At 46.8% G+C, this 12,430-nt stretch overlaps 1 protein-coding gene across 1 annotated transcript in view; it reads left to right on the top strand.

The window, feature by feature from the left end:
- The first annotated feature begins 204 nt into the window (after positions 1-204).
- Positions 205-12,430, top strand: part of ZNF335 (zinc finger protein 335) — a 149,954-nt gene continuing 137,728 nt past the window's right edge. Inside the window, exon 1 of the mRNA XM_082272992.1 lies at positions 205-283. The gene's annotated coding sequence lies outside the window, so the exon portion shown is untranslated. The remainder of the gene's footprint in view (positions 284-12,430) is intronic.

Genomic DNA, 12,430 nt, shown 5'->3' with positions numbered 1-12,430 from the left:
TTCGAGGCCCTATTGTAACCTTCCGCCTACAAATGTAGTCCCTTCTCCTTATTGAAAACGATCAGAAATGACATCTATGAACGTGAAATAATGTATCTAATTCAGTTGCTTTCGAACTAATTTGCATGATATGAGAAAAGTAAAAACGGAGCACGAGGTAAAATAAGTCCGCCCCGGAGCGCGCAGTGATCCCATGGTGTCCGCGAAGGTGCCAGCGTGAATAACGCGCCCAGTGCTGGCCGGAGAGAAGGTACGGAACCGGGGACTTTTCGGCGGAGAAAAGGTTAGAAAACGGATAAAATGAAGTTCTGAAAAGGCTGTTTCTATGTTTCTGTCAGGCTTTGGGCCGAATAACCGCCGCATGTTTTGAACAAGATGGCGGCTGAAGGCAGGCAGTACAAGGGCAGCCCAGAGGAGAGGACCCCAGAGGGAGTAAGGGACAGGCATCGTTAACGTGGGTTTAGTGTGTACAGAGGGACAGTGATGGCTGTGGAGGGGTTATGGCTCTTTGCTGACCTTATTTACCCACTGTGAGCTGAACATTGGACCAGGTTCTGGGTTCACGTCTTCCCACACTCCTAACAAGCTGTATTTGGGCTACAAGGAGGGAAAAGGCTCTGCTATCTGTCTATATATATATATATATATATATATGTATATGTGTGTGTGTGTTTATATATATATATATATATATATATATATAGGCAGCCAATGCAGCTCCCTAGAAGTGTCATTGTGTTGTGTGTGTGTCTGTGTGTGTGTATATATATATATATATATATATATATATATTTATATATACACACACACTATATTTGAAATGTGAGTTTGCTGATGGTAAAACGAGGTACAATAATGTACAACACGCCATAAAGCAAAGGCCATGCAGACATTTGCAGGCACTTTCTATGCCCAGCATAAAGTAGCTGGCTCTTTCCTATGCCTGGTAAGTGGCAGCTGCCCCATATAGCCTGCCATACAAGTGAATGGCTGTATGCGGTTATAATCATGTAAACACCAGTGCTCCTGTGCATCAACATTTCCCCAATGCATGCACGTACCATGTGTTTACCAGTGTAAAGGTTTCTAGTTTGGGAAATGCATCATATGCGCATGCGTAGGTAAAAGCTGATACACAAAAGAAATGGCATTTGCCAAACTGCTGCTGCAGACAGCCATTTAATTATATAGCAAGTTACACATGCCAGCTGGGTCAGGGCCATCTTACCGAATGGGCACGCTGGGCAGTTGCCCAGGGGCCCCACTTGCCAAGCAACACTTCCCCAGCCAAGCATTAGTCCCGATTCCTGTGTCAGGGTTTGTACGGTCATGAAAAACGTCGAAAAGTCATGGAATTTTAAATTGGCAATTTCAAGGCCTGGAAAAGTTTTGGAAAATAATTGAACCCACAAAGTTCTGGAAAAGTCATGGAAATTTGTTTCACAATCACTGTATATTCGAATATGCAGAAAAGAGAGAAAGGCGCCACTCAGTGTAGCAGATGTAAATCATTTTATTGACGCATATTACAAACTTAAACAAGGTGCGTACAGGAGCAATAGCCCACATAAGCACTAGCAGCGCTAAATGCAACCTATCTGGCAAAGCGCAGCGGATATATAGCTATATACATTTAGCAAGTGGATCCTTACGGACCAATATTTATAAAGTCCATAAAAGTTCTTAGGGTAGAGTCCTACAAAGAACGAGGTGCATGGAAGACTTAATGTTCTGATGTTAATAGTAAGAACCAGTGCTATATAACACAGAATCTTCCCTGCTGATCCCACAGCAGCCACCAAGATCCTTCACCACACCGCTGTGCTCCCCCCTATAGTGTGCACACGTACCCTTAGCACTTGGGTAAAGCGCTCTATTCAGCCAGAGATCCTCCACTTTGTAATAGCGATCCACCTTAGCCTTCAAATCCAACTGGAAGAGCGATGGTCAACACTTCCTCCTCTCCTCTCACATGCAAAGAGAACGACAGGGACCCATAGTGTAATATGCACACACTATACTTTTATTAATAATGAAAATCACACTCACATGGGATGAAACGTAATTAGGCAGAAAAACATGTCCAAGGCAATATCCTGGTCCTCCCACCGTCAACGTTGTCCCCACTGAGCCGCACGATATGGGTGATCCTGCCAACGATTTCCCAAATACGTCCGGACTCTAAATGGCGTGACCTGGGGACTTATAGGATATTCCCGATGTACCAAAAAAAGGCTGCATGCTTTTTGGTATTACACTATGGGTCCCTGTCGTTCTCTTTGCATGTGAGAGGAGAGGAGGAAGTGTTGACCATCACTCTACCAGTTGGATTTGAAGGCTAAGGTGGATCACCATTACAAAGTGGAGGATCTCTGGCTGAATAGAGCGCTTTACCCAAGTGCTAAGGGTACGTGTGCACACTATAGGGGGGAGCACAGCGGTGTGGTGAAGGATCTTGGTGGCTGCTGTGGGATCAGCAGGGAAGATTCTGTGTTATACAGCACTGGTCCGTAAGGATCCACTTGCTAAATGTACATAGCTATATATCCGTTGCCCTTTGTCAGATAGGTTGTATTTAGCGCTGCTAGTGCTTATGTGGGCTATTGCTCTTGTACGCACCTTGTTTGGGATTTTGGTATGATATAGCAGCTGCTTGCCGCGGATATTGGCTTTTTGAGTTTTAACACCTTGTAGAGTTGTTAGACGGTCAGTGTCTATTCTATTGAGCATTGCATAACATTTAAGCGCTGAGTGGGTTGGTCGGTAACTTTCTTTCCTACTCCGTTTTGAATATTACAAACTTACATGGAGGTGAGGGGCTATCTTCATAGCTCGGCGTCCTTCCGGGTCCGCAGTGTTTCCGTCTCTGAGGCTGGCCAGCAACCGGGAGATGACACTAGGGGAGAACCAATCAGGGGACTCAGTCAGATCGAGGCAGCGGTGAAGCACATGCCTCACTGGAGGGCCGCATGAACGTGATGATGCATGGGGGGGGGGGGGGCGTTAAACGGCTTAGGCTGGCCATACATTTCCAACTTTTGTTGTGCAATTTTCTGTCAGATCTACCACAAACTACATAATGTGAGGTCAAAGCTAAACAACACATTCACTTGTATCCAATTAGGCAGGCCTTCGTACTACATACTTGAAGGTAAAGGCCTGTACACACGTAAAGATTGTCGGCCGTAAATATTCGGCCAACGTCCGATCGGCCGATTGTCGGCTTGTTAGTATGATGCTTCCGACAACCGACTCCGACTTTTCGGCCGAACAGAATCTGGTGTGCAGGCTTTAAATTTTTTGTTGGTCAACACCAGAACGGCCGATTGTTCCTCAGTCAGTACAGAATTCGGCCGACAAACAGCAGATTAGCAAGACTGGGCATGCTCAGAGAAGAAAAAACACAAGGAAAGTTAACCATCACATGACCTCACTTCTGCAGTCGGCTGTTGTTGGCCGACAAAATTCGCGTGCAGTCTTTTGCAGTTTTCAACCAACAGGAGAGCACCGGACAAAAGATGGCCGATCTTTTGGCCTACAATCGCTACGTGTGTACGGGGCTTAAATTTCAAGAAAGTCTGACAGAAAACTGAAAGAAAATTGTATCGGTATGCGTGAACTCCTTGGAGTGCTTCACGCATGCTCCGAAACCGGTTACCGCCCCCCCCCCCCCCACCCGCGTCATCACGTTCGTGCGGCCCTCTAGTGAGGTATGCACTTCACTGCTGCCTCGATCTGACTGAGTCCCCTGATTGGTTCTCCCCTGGTGTCATCTCCCGGCTGCTGGCCAGCCTCAGGGACAGAAACACTGCGGACCCAGAAGGACGCGGAGCTATAAAGATAGACGCTTACCTCCATGTAAGTTTTTAATGTGTGTCAATAAAATGATTTATATCTGCTACACTGAGTGGCGCCTTTCTCTCTTTTCTGCCTGTTCATTAGACTGTTGCTTCGGCCTAACAAAGAGCTGCCCTCGATGTAAGTGCCGCATCTGTGCCATCCATACCAGTCCGGCTGCACCTTATCCATCATGACTACCTGAACTGAAGCTTTATCCCCAAGCAGGAGTGCCCAGCAAATCCTTTACTTTCTCCAGTATATTCGAATATAGTTTATAAAAATATTGGTTAAATTACAATAGTTATTTAGACATTTCATGAAACATTAGGTCATGAATATTTACTTGAAGTTATGGAATTTTATTGGTAAAAATGTGAACAAACCCTGCTGTGTGCATGCGCTGCTGTCAGGCCACATGGGCCGTGGAGGGGGAGCCCACAACTGCAGGAATGCCTGTCCACCTCCACAGGAACAGGCACACACAGGACATTCGAGTCTGACTCCCATCCGTGTGTGTGTTCACCGGACCCAGCCGCCGAACTTGGAAGCTGTCATTAGCCTGGCACTGCTGTACCAATAAATATTGCCTTATCGATAGTTTGTATTTTTATTCTTATGGGTGATTGTGTAGGCGGGGCCCCAGTGCACTGCATTGTCCGGGGCCCTTTAATGCTCTTAAGATGGCACTGAGCTGGGTCCCCCCCTGCGTTCAGGAAAGTGCCAGAAATTTTACACTGTATATAAAACACCTGCATTCCTGTATGAGGCCAGATTGTCAAAATGATGTGCCATTGCAACAGCCCAGACACAGAGAGTAGAGGAAGTTATCAGCTCACATGATTGCTGGCTGGATGAACAGATATTTTCCTTTGCACGTGTTGAACTGATTTAATAACGTGATTGCAAGGGGATATTTCAGACCAAGGAGAAATGTGTTGTTAGAGTTTACATGCATTTAAAAAGCAGTATTGAACCCAAATATTTATTATGTGCAGCTTACCAATTCTTACATGTGGTGGCTGCATTTGTTTTCTTTTTTAGGCTTGCTTTCTTCTATTTTTAATTTAGTGATCCAGCCAGGAGATGCCTGTAGTGCCTCATGAACACTTGCTGTCCTGCCGCCCTCTTTAAAGTGACCCACTACCGATCGCTTTTTAGAGGTTTGTAAGCATGTGTGAAAGAGCCCTTACTCAACTGCACACCTTTTGTGGTCCCCTTCATACACTCTCTGCCAGATGGAATTATTTTCTATGACGTGATTGTCACATTCACAGCGCTGCACAATTTGTATCTGCTCCACAGATCACTGCTAGGGTCCTTTCACACGGGCTTTCTGCCCTGCGGACTCCATGTTGCTCAGTGGGGGATCAATCCGCTGATCTCTGCTGAGCAGGCGCTTACTTTGCAGAGACGGAGCTGTCAGATCCCCACTCTCCTCTATGGGAGATCAGATGAAAGCGGACCGCCTGTCCATTTTCATCTGATCCGATCCTCCAGAATGATGGAAAATAGGGTTTCCATCCCTCTGGATTTCAAGGACCGGATCAGATAGCAGCGGGTGTCAGCGGACATGTCACTGCTGACATCCGCTGCTCCATAGGGGTGCATGGAGCATCCAATCATCTGAAAAACTGACAGGTGGACCTGATCAGAAAGCCTGTGTGAAAGGGGCCTAACGATGTATTTCTGTTCTGTCTTAGGCTCCGTTCACATATTGGCGTCCTGATCGTGGGCAGATTCTGCCTGCAATCCTGAATCGCGGTACACCCATGCGATTCCCGTCACTTCCAATGGCACCCCAAACGTGGCCTGATTTTCCTGCGATTGTCGCCTGACAAATCGCTGTAAAATCACGCAAACGGAATCGTGGGGTGCCTGTCGCCCAAAAGAAGTACAAGCCCTTCCAGTTGTATATGGTCCCCCATATCAACGTTTTTGAGCCATAAGCTTTTGTGGGAGTACAGTTTTTTTGTTAAAAAAAAAAAGAAAAAAACAGCTGAAAAACGCTACTGCAGAAACGCTGCTAAACTCGTTCTACAGCTAATGTGACTGGTATTTTTAGAACGTTCAGTATGCATGAGTCCCTAAAGCAGAGCTCATCCCAAAAGGGGAAGCTCCGCTTGTCTGCCACCCCCTCCAGTTGAACATTAGGCATCTTTGCAGGGAGCGGGTACCTGGTTTTCACAGGTACCCGCTTTCTCTTCCAACTGAGTTGGCCACGGCAAACTCAGCCGGAAGTTTGAGAAAGCGCAATGCGATTCACACATGTACAATAGGAAACTGGCTGTGAAGCTGCAAGGCTTCACTGCAGTTTCCTTTAACGAAGATGGTGGCGACAGCACCCAAGAGCTGATTCAAGAATCGGCTTGGGTGAGGACACCGCAGGATCGCTGGACAGGTAAGTGCCCTAATAGTCAAAGTCAGCAGCTGCAGTATTTGTAGCTGCTGACTTTGAATTTTTCTTTGGTTGGGGGCTGGAGCTCCGCTTTAGGCCTGGTACAACCCAGCAGGCTGAAAGAAAAGAAACTGAAGAGCTTGGGAGGAGATCCTGTAATAACAATCGGATGCTAGTGCACCAATCTCCTCCGCTGACCTATTGTTTTCTGACAGGGGGATGCCCCTCCGCCAGAAAACACCGGTCTGCACCCACAGCCATTGGCTGAGAGAGACCTTTTTTGGCCATTTTCCTTCCACAGAAGCCGAACCAGCTGCGTACACGGGCTGAATGTTGATTGGTTTCTATTTAATCCGGGTGTACTGCCCTGCTCTGCACCATGCAGCTGTCCCTTATATTTACATATTACTGTGGTACAATTTCTTAATGGTGCACTGCCCTGTGCTACCTTGTCTCTCCTCCGTCTTGCTTTGTGCAGTCACTGCATCCTTCTCAGGTTTGCACATGGCCGTATATTAGGCTAGGTTCACACTTGTGCAGGTTGGGAACATTCACAAAATCGTGTGCATTCCTGACCTGCAAACATTCATTCTTAAAATGATTGTAAACGATTACCTTGTAAAACAAACCATTCCGTTTAAAATAGAAATGAAAGGCAAAACATTTTTGTATAGATATAAAAATTCCATTTAAATACCTTTTTTGTTCCCTTTTTTTATAAAAGATCACATTTCCTCTGTTCTCAGCTGCAAAGCCGATATATCGAGGGCCAATATGCACTTTCCCCGATATATTGGAATCGGCCTTTTGATTTACCGATATTTCAGGAAAGTGGTTGCACCGGGGTGATGCCTGCAGCTAGAGACATCACCCCGGTACCGGTGTCCATAGCCGACGGTCGGCTGTCTTGTAATGACAACCGATGCAGCCGAGAAGCCGCTCGGATGTCATTCCAAGGAGCGGGAGGGGGCGTCCCCAACCCCCCCCTCCCGCGGCTCGCCCAGGTCTCCTGTCCCACCAGGGCATCCTACCTTCACCGCCACCGTCTGACCGAGTCTCCATTTCTTTGAATTCGGCGCCGCCGAGTACTCGGAAGTGATGTCATGACATGACACTTTGCGGCTGGGGGGAGAAGAAGCAGCAGCACACTGAGCTTGCTAGTGAATGGCTGTGTGGCGGGGGTATGTCAGGACAAGTCTGATCATTGGAGGAGAGCACACTGAGTTCCCAGCATAGCTGAAGAACTGACCACACTGTGCTCTCCTTAGTGTGGTCAGTTTTTAATAGGAAAGCAAGGGGACTAGCAGGAAGGCCAGGGATTTCACATAAAAGAAGCAATGTAAAGAGGACAGGATACTTTCTACAAATACATGGTACAGCAGGCACATAACAGGAATATGAAATGGGGTAACAAACGCTTAACTGTCATACACACAGGACATTTTGCAAACTCTTCTAAAAGCCTTTCCTCCTGGCAGAAGCCTTTTGGCAGAAAAACTCCTGAAACTTGTAAAAGTGTAAAACTCATTTAGTCACATTTATAGGCGTAAAGCGCTTGGGCATTAATTCATTTTATTGGCTAGAATTAATGTCTGTAATTCAAATACTAGAGGAACCAAAGGCTTTTCAGGAAGGAAGTAACTAGCTCTCATCATAAATCAGCACTTCCATTTGTATATGGTCCCCCCCATATACAGCGGGTAGAATAAGTATTGAACTAGTCACAATTTTTCTAGGTAAATATGTTTCCAACAGTGCTATTGACATGAAATTTTCACCACTATGAAACCAAAACAAACAGGTTCAGAAATTAAGTTATGTGTAATAAAATGGAATGACACAGGGAAAAAGTATTGAACACATGAAGAAAGGGAGGTGTGAAAAGGCATGGAAAGCCAAGACACCAGCTCACATATATCAGTAATTAGAAAGCAATCCTGCCCCTTGTCAGTGAAAATTAATATCAGCTGATTCAGTTTCAACTGATGGCCTATAAAAAGGTGTCTCATTACCAAGAAATATCCCATGATGGGAGAAAGCAAAGAGCTCTCTCAAGGACTTCACAATTTTATTGTTTCAAAACATACAGATGGCATTGGTTACAGAAGGATTTCTAAACTTCTGAATGTTCCAGTGAGCACTGTTGGGACCATAATTCGGAAGTGGAAAGAACATCATTTCACCATCAACTGGCCACGACCAGATGCTCCTCACAAGATTTCTAACAGGAGTGAAAATAATTATTAGAAGAGTTGTCAAAGAGCCAAGGACCACATGTATAGAGCTTCAGAAAAACCTGGAATTAGCAGGTACAGTTGTTTCAAAGAAAACAATAAGTAATACACCCACCACCCAAGACTCCATTGCTGAAGAAAAAGTGTGTTGAAGCTTGTTTAAAGTTTGCTGCACAACATTTAGACAAGCCTGTGAAATACTGGGAGAATATAGTCTGGTCAAATGAGACCAAAATTGCCCTCTTTGGATATTCTAGATCAGTGTTTCCCAATTCGTAGGGTTCCGCGAGCACAAAATTGGGTTCTGCGGCATTTGTCCACATCCAAGTTGGCCGCCACTACCTGCTGTTTCCGGAAGGTCTGAAACGGCAGAGATTGTGCAACCGCGATCTCGTAATACGGGCGGGACAATTCTGGACTGGGGATGGAACCAGCACTGAGGCAGCTGCCTGAATGAACTTTTCACCTTAACCAGTTGGTGATTGGCTGCTAGGAGGTGGTCCTAGCAACCAATCACCAGCTTGCTAATATGAAAGGTTAAGCCGGCAGCTCCCGCCTGCTGGGGGATGTGAAGGGAAACAGTGCTGTGGCGGGGATGTGAAGGGGAAACAGTGCTGTGGCGGGGATGTGAAAGGAGACAGTGCTGTGGCGGGGATGTGAAAGGAGACAGTGCTGTGGGGGGGGATGTGAAGGGAGACAGTGCTGTGGGGGGGATGTGAAGGGAGACAGTGCTGTGGGGGGGATGTGAAGGGAGACAGTGCTGTGGGGGGGATGTGAAGGGAGACAGTGCTGTGGGGGGGATGTGAAGGGAGACAGTGCTGTGGGGGGGATGTGAAGGCAGACAGTGCCTTGGAGGGGATGTGAAGGGAGACAGTGCCGTGGGGGGAATGTGAAGGGAGACAGTGCCGTGGGGGGAATGTGAAGGGAGACAGTGCCGTGGCGGGGATGTGAAAGGAGACAGTGCTGTGGGGGGGATGTGAAGGGAAACAGTGCTGTGGCGGGGATGTGAAAGGAGACAGTGCTGTGGGGGGGATGTGAAGGGAGACAGTGCTGTGGGGGGGATGTGAAGGGAGACAGTGCTGTGGGGGGGATGTGAAGGGAGACAGTGCTGTGGGGGGGATGTGAAGGGAGACAGTGCCTTGGGGGGGATGTGAAGGGAGACAGTGCCGTGGGGGGGATGTGAAGGGAGACAGTGCCGTGGGGGGAATGTGAAGGGAGACAGTGCCGTGGGGGGGATGTAAGGGGGGCAGTGCAGTGGGGGGGATGTAAGGGGGGCAGTGCAGTGGGGGGGATGTAAGGGGGACAGTGCCGTGGGGGGGAATGTGAAGGGAGACAGTGCCGTGGGGGGGGAATGTGAAGGGAGACAGTGCCGTGGGGGGGAATGTGAAGGGAGACAGTGCCGTGGGGGGAATGTGAAGGGAGACAGTGCCGTGGGGGGAATGTGAAGGGAGACAGTGCCGTGGGGGGAATGTGAAGGGAGACAGTGCCGAGGGGCGATGTGAAGGGAGACAGTGCCGTGGGGGGATGTAAGGGGGGCAGTGCCGTGGGGGGGGATGTGAAGGGAGACAGTGCCGTGGGGGGGGGGATGTGAAGGGAGACAGTGCCGTGGGGGGGGGGGGGTGTGAAGGGAGACAATGCCGTGGGGGGATGTGAAGGGAGACAGTGCTATGGCGGGGATGTGAAGGGGCAGTGCTGGGAGGGGAATATGAAAGGGACAGTGCTTTGGAGGGATGTGAAGGGGGTAGTGCTGGGAGGGGGATGTGAAGGGGGCAGTGCTGTGGGGGGGACGGGACGTGAAGGAGGCAGTGTTGAGGGGGGATGTGAAGGGGGCAGTGTTGTGGGGGAGATGTGAAGGGGGCAGTGCTAGGAGGGGGATGTGAAGGGGACAGTGCTGTGGAGGGATGTGAAGAGGGAAGTGCTGTGGGGGGGGGGGTGTGAGGGGGGGGCAGTGCTTACCAGATATAAAAAGAATTTGCCAGCAAAGGAGAACATTGCACTCTGCTCATTGAAAGGTTTTCACTGCGCCACGCTACTCTACGGCACAGATTTTTTTTTTTGTCGGGGTTCCAAATTTTTGCTATACCATGTTCAATGGGAAAAAATAATTGGCAAACCCTGTTCTAGATTGTAAACTCTATTGAGCAGGGCCCTTAATTCCTCCTGTATTGAATTGTATTGTAGCTGTATTGTCTTTCTTCATATTGTAAAGTGCTTCGCAAACTATTGGCGTTATATAAATCCTGTATAATAATAATACCAGAATACACACCATGTTATGAGGTCAAATGGCACTGCACATTACCCCAAAAATACCATACCAACCGTGAAGTTTGGGGTTGGAAATATCATGGTGTGGGGCTGTTTTTCAGCATTCGGTACTGGCAAACTTCATATCATTGGAGGAAGGATTAATGGAAAAATGTATCAAGATGTTCTTGATAAAAATATGCTGCCATCTACCAGGATGCTGAAGATGAAATGAGGATGCACATTTCAGCAAGGCAATGATCCCCGGAAACTCTCAGTTTCAAAGTAAAAAAAATAAAGCTGCTAGAATGGCCCATCCAATCACGTGACTTGAATTCGATAGAAAATCTATCGAAAGAACTAAACATCAGAGTTCATAGAAGAAGCCCATGGAACCTTCAAGATTTAAAGACTTTGGAAGAAAAGGCCAAAATTGTACCTGCACTGTCATGTGACTAGTTTCTCATACAGGAGGCGTCTTGAAGCTGTGATTTTGTACTAAGTATTAATTACATTTCAGTTAGTGTGTTCAATACTTTTTCCCTGTGTCATTTCATTTTATTACACATTTCTGAACCTTTTTGTTTTGTTTCTTTGTATGTATGGATTGCATGGGTTATTAATTACATGGTGAACATTTCATGTCAGTAGCACCTGTAGAAATATATATATACCTAGAAAAATGGTGACGAGTTCAATACTTATTTCACCCGCTTTATGTATACCAGGTAATCCTTAGACCGTAGTGTCTGAGGGAAAAAAAGTGATCAATATCTTCAAGCATCAGTTCCTCACTTAAAGCGGAGTTCTGCCTCCGTGCTAAAAAAGTAAAAGTCAACAGGTAAAAACACCCGTAGCTGCTGACTTTTAATATTAGGACACTCACCTGTCCAGGGATCCTGCGATGTTGGCACCCCAGCCGATTTTTGCATCAGCTCTCGAAGGCTGCAGCCGCCATTTTTGGTAAGGGAAACAAGGCAGTGAAGCTTTTCGGCTTCATAGCAATTTGCCCACTGCGCATTTGCAAAGTGCACTGCGCTTTCTAACTTGCCCAGCAGCAGAGGAAGGTGGAGGGGGACCGAACTTCCAAGGGATGTCGATGCAACGGAGTCTCAACGTAGTGGGGATGTGGTGTTCTGCCGAAAACTCCAACTTGCCCAGGTCTCCAAGCACATTATTTCCAGTGAGTGTACACAAGGAATAATTGGAGATTTCGACCACTTAGGGTTTTCACACAACTTCCGGCAGCCTATAAACTCCAGTAGATGCTATGATTAGTGCAGATTGTTAGTCTGCCCGCTAGTAACCAGAAACCTGGCCGTCTCCAAGGTGGGGACAACTAGCGGGCAGACTAACAATCTGCACTAATTATAGCATCTACTAGAGCTGCACGATTCTGGCCAAAATGAGAATCACAATTTTTTAGCTTGGAATAAAGATCACGATTCTCTCACGATTCTCTGTGTAACAAAAAAAAATTGGGATAATTTTACTGTTACGTTTTTTTTTTTATTCATTAAAGTCTATTAATTGCGTTTGAAAGACTGCTGCGCAAATACAGTGTGACATAAAATATTACAACAATCGCCATTTTATTCTGTAGGGTCGCTGCTAAAAAAAATATATAAAATGTACATTTCTAGCAAAAAAAAACTAATTTTAACTTGCAAGCAACAAGTGTCAGAAAAAGGTCCAGTCTTTAAGAGGTTAAACT

Source organism: Pelophylax lessonae (assembly GCF_965119305.1).
Source record: "Pelophylax lessonae genome assembly, chromosome: 11".
Taxonomy (NCBI): domain Eukaryota; kingdom Metazoa; phylum Chordata; class Amphibia; order Anura; family Ranidae; genus Pelophylax; species Pelophylax lessonae.
Note: the sequence above shows the minus strand (reverse complement) of the source record. Positions and strands in the feature narration are given on the sequence as shown.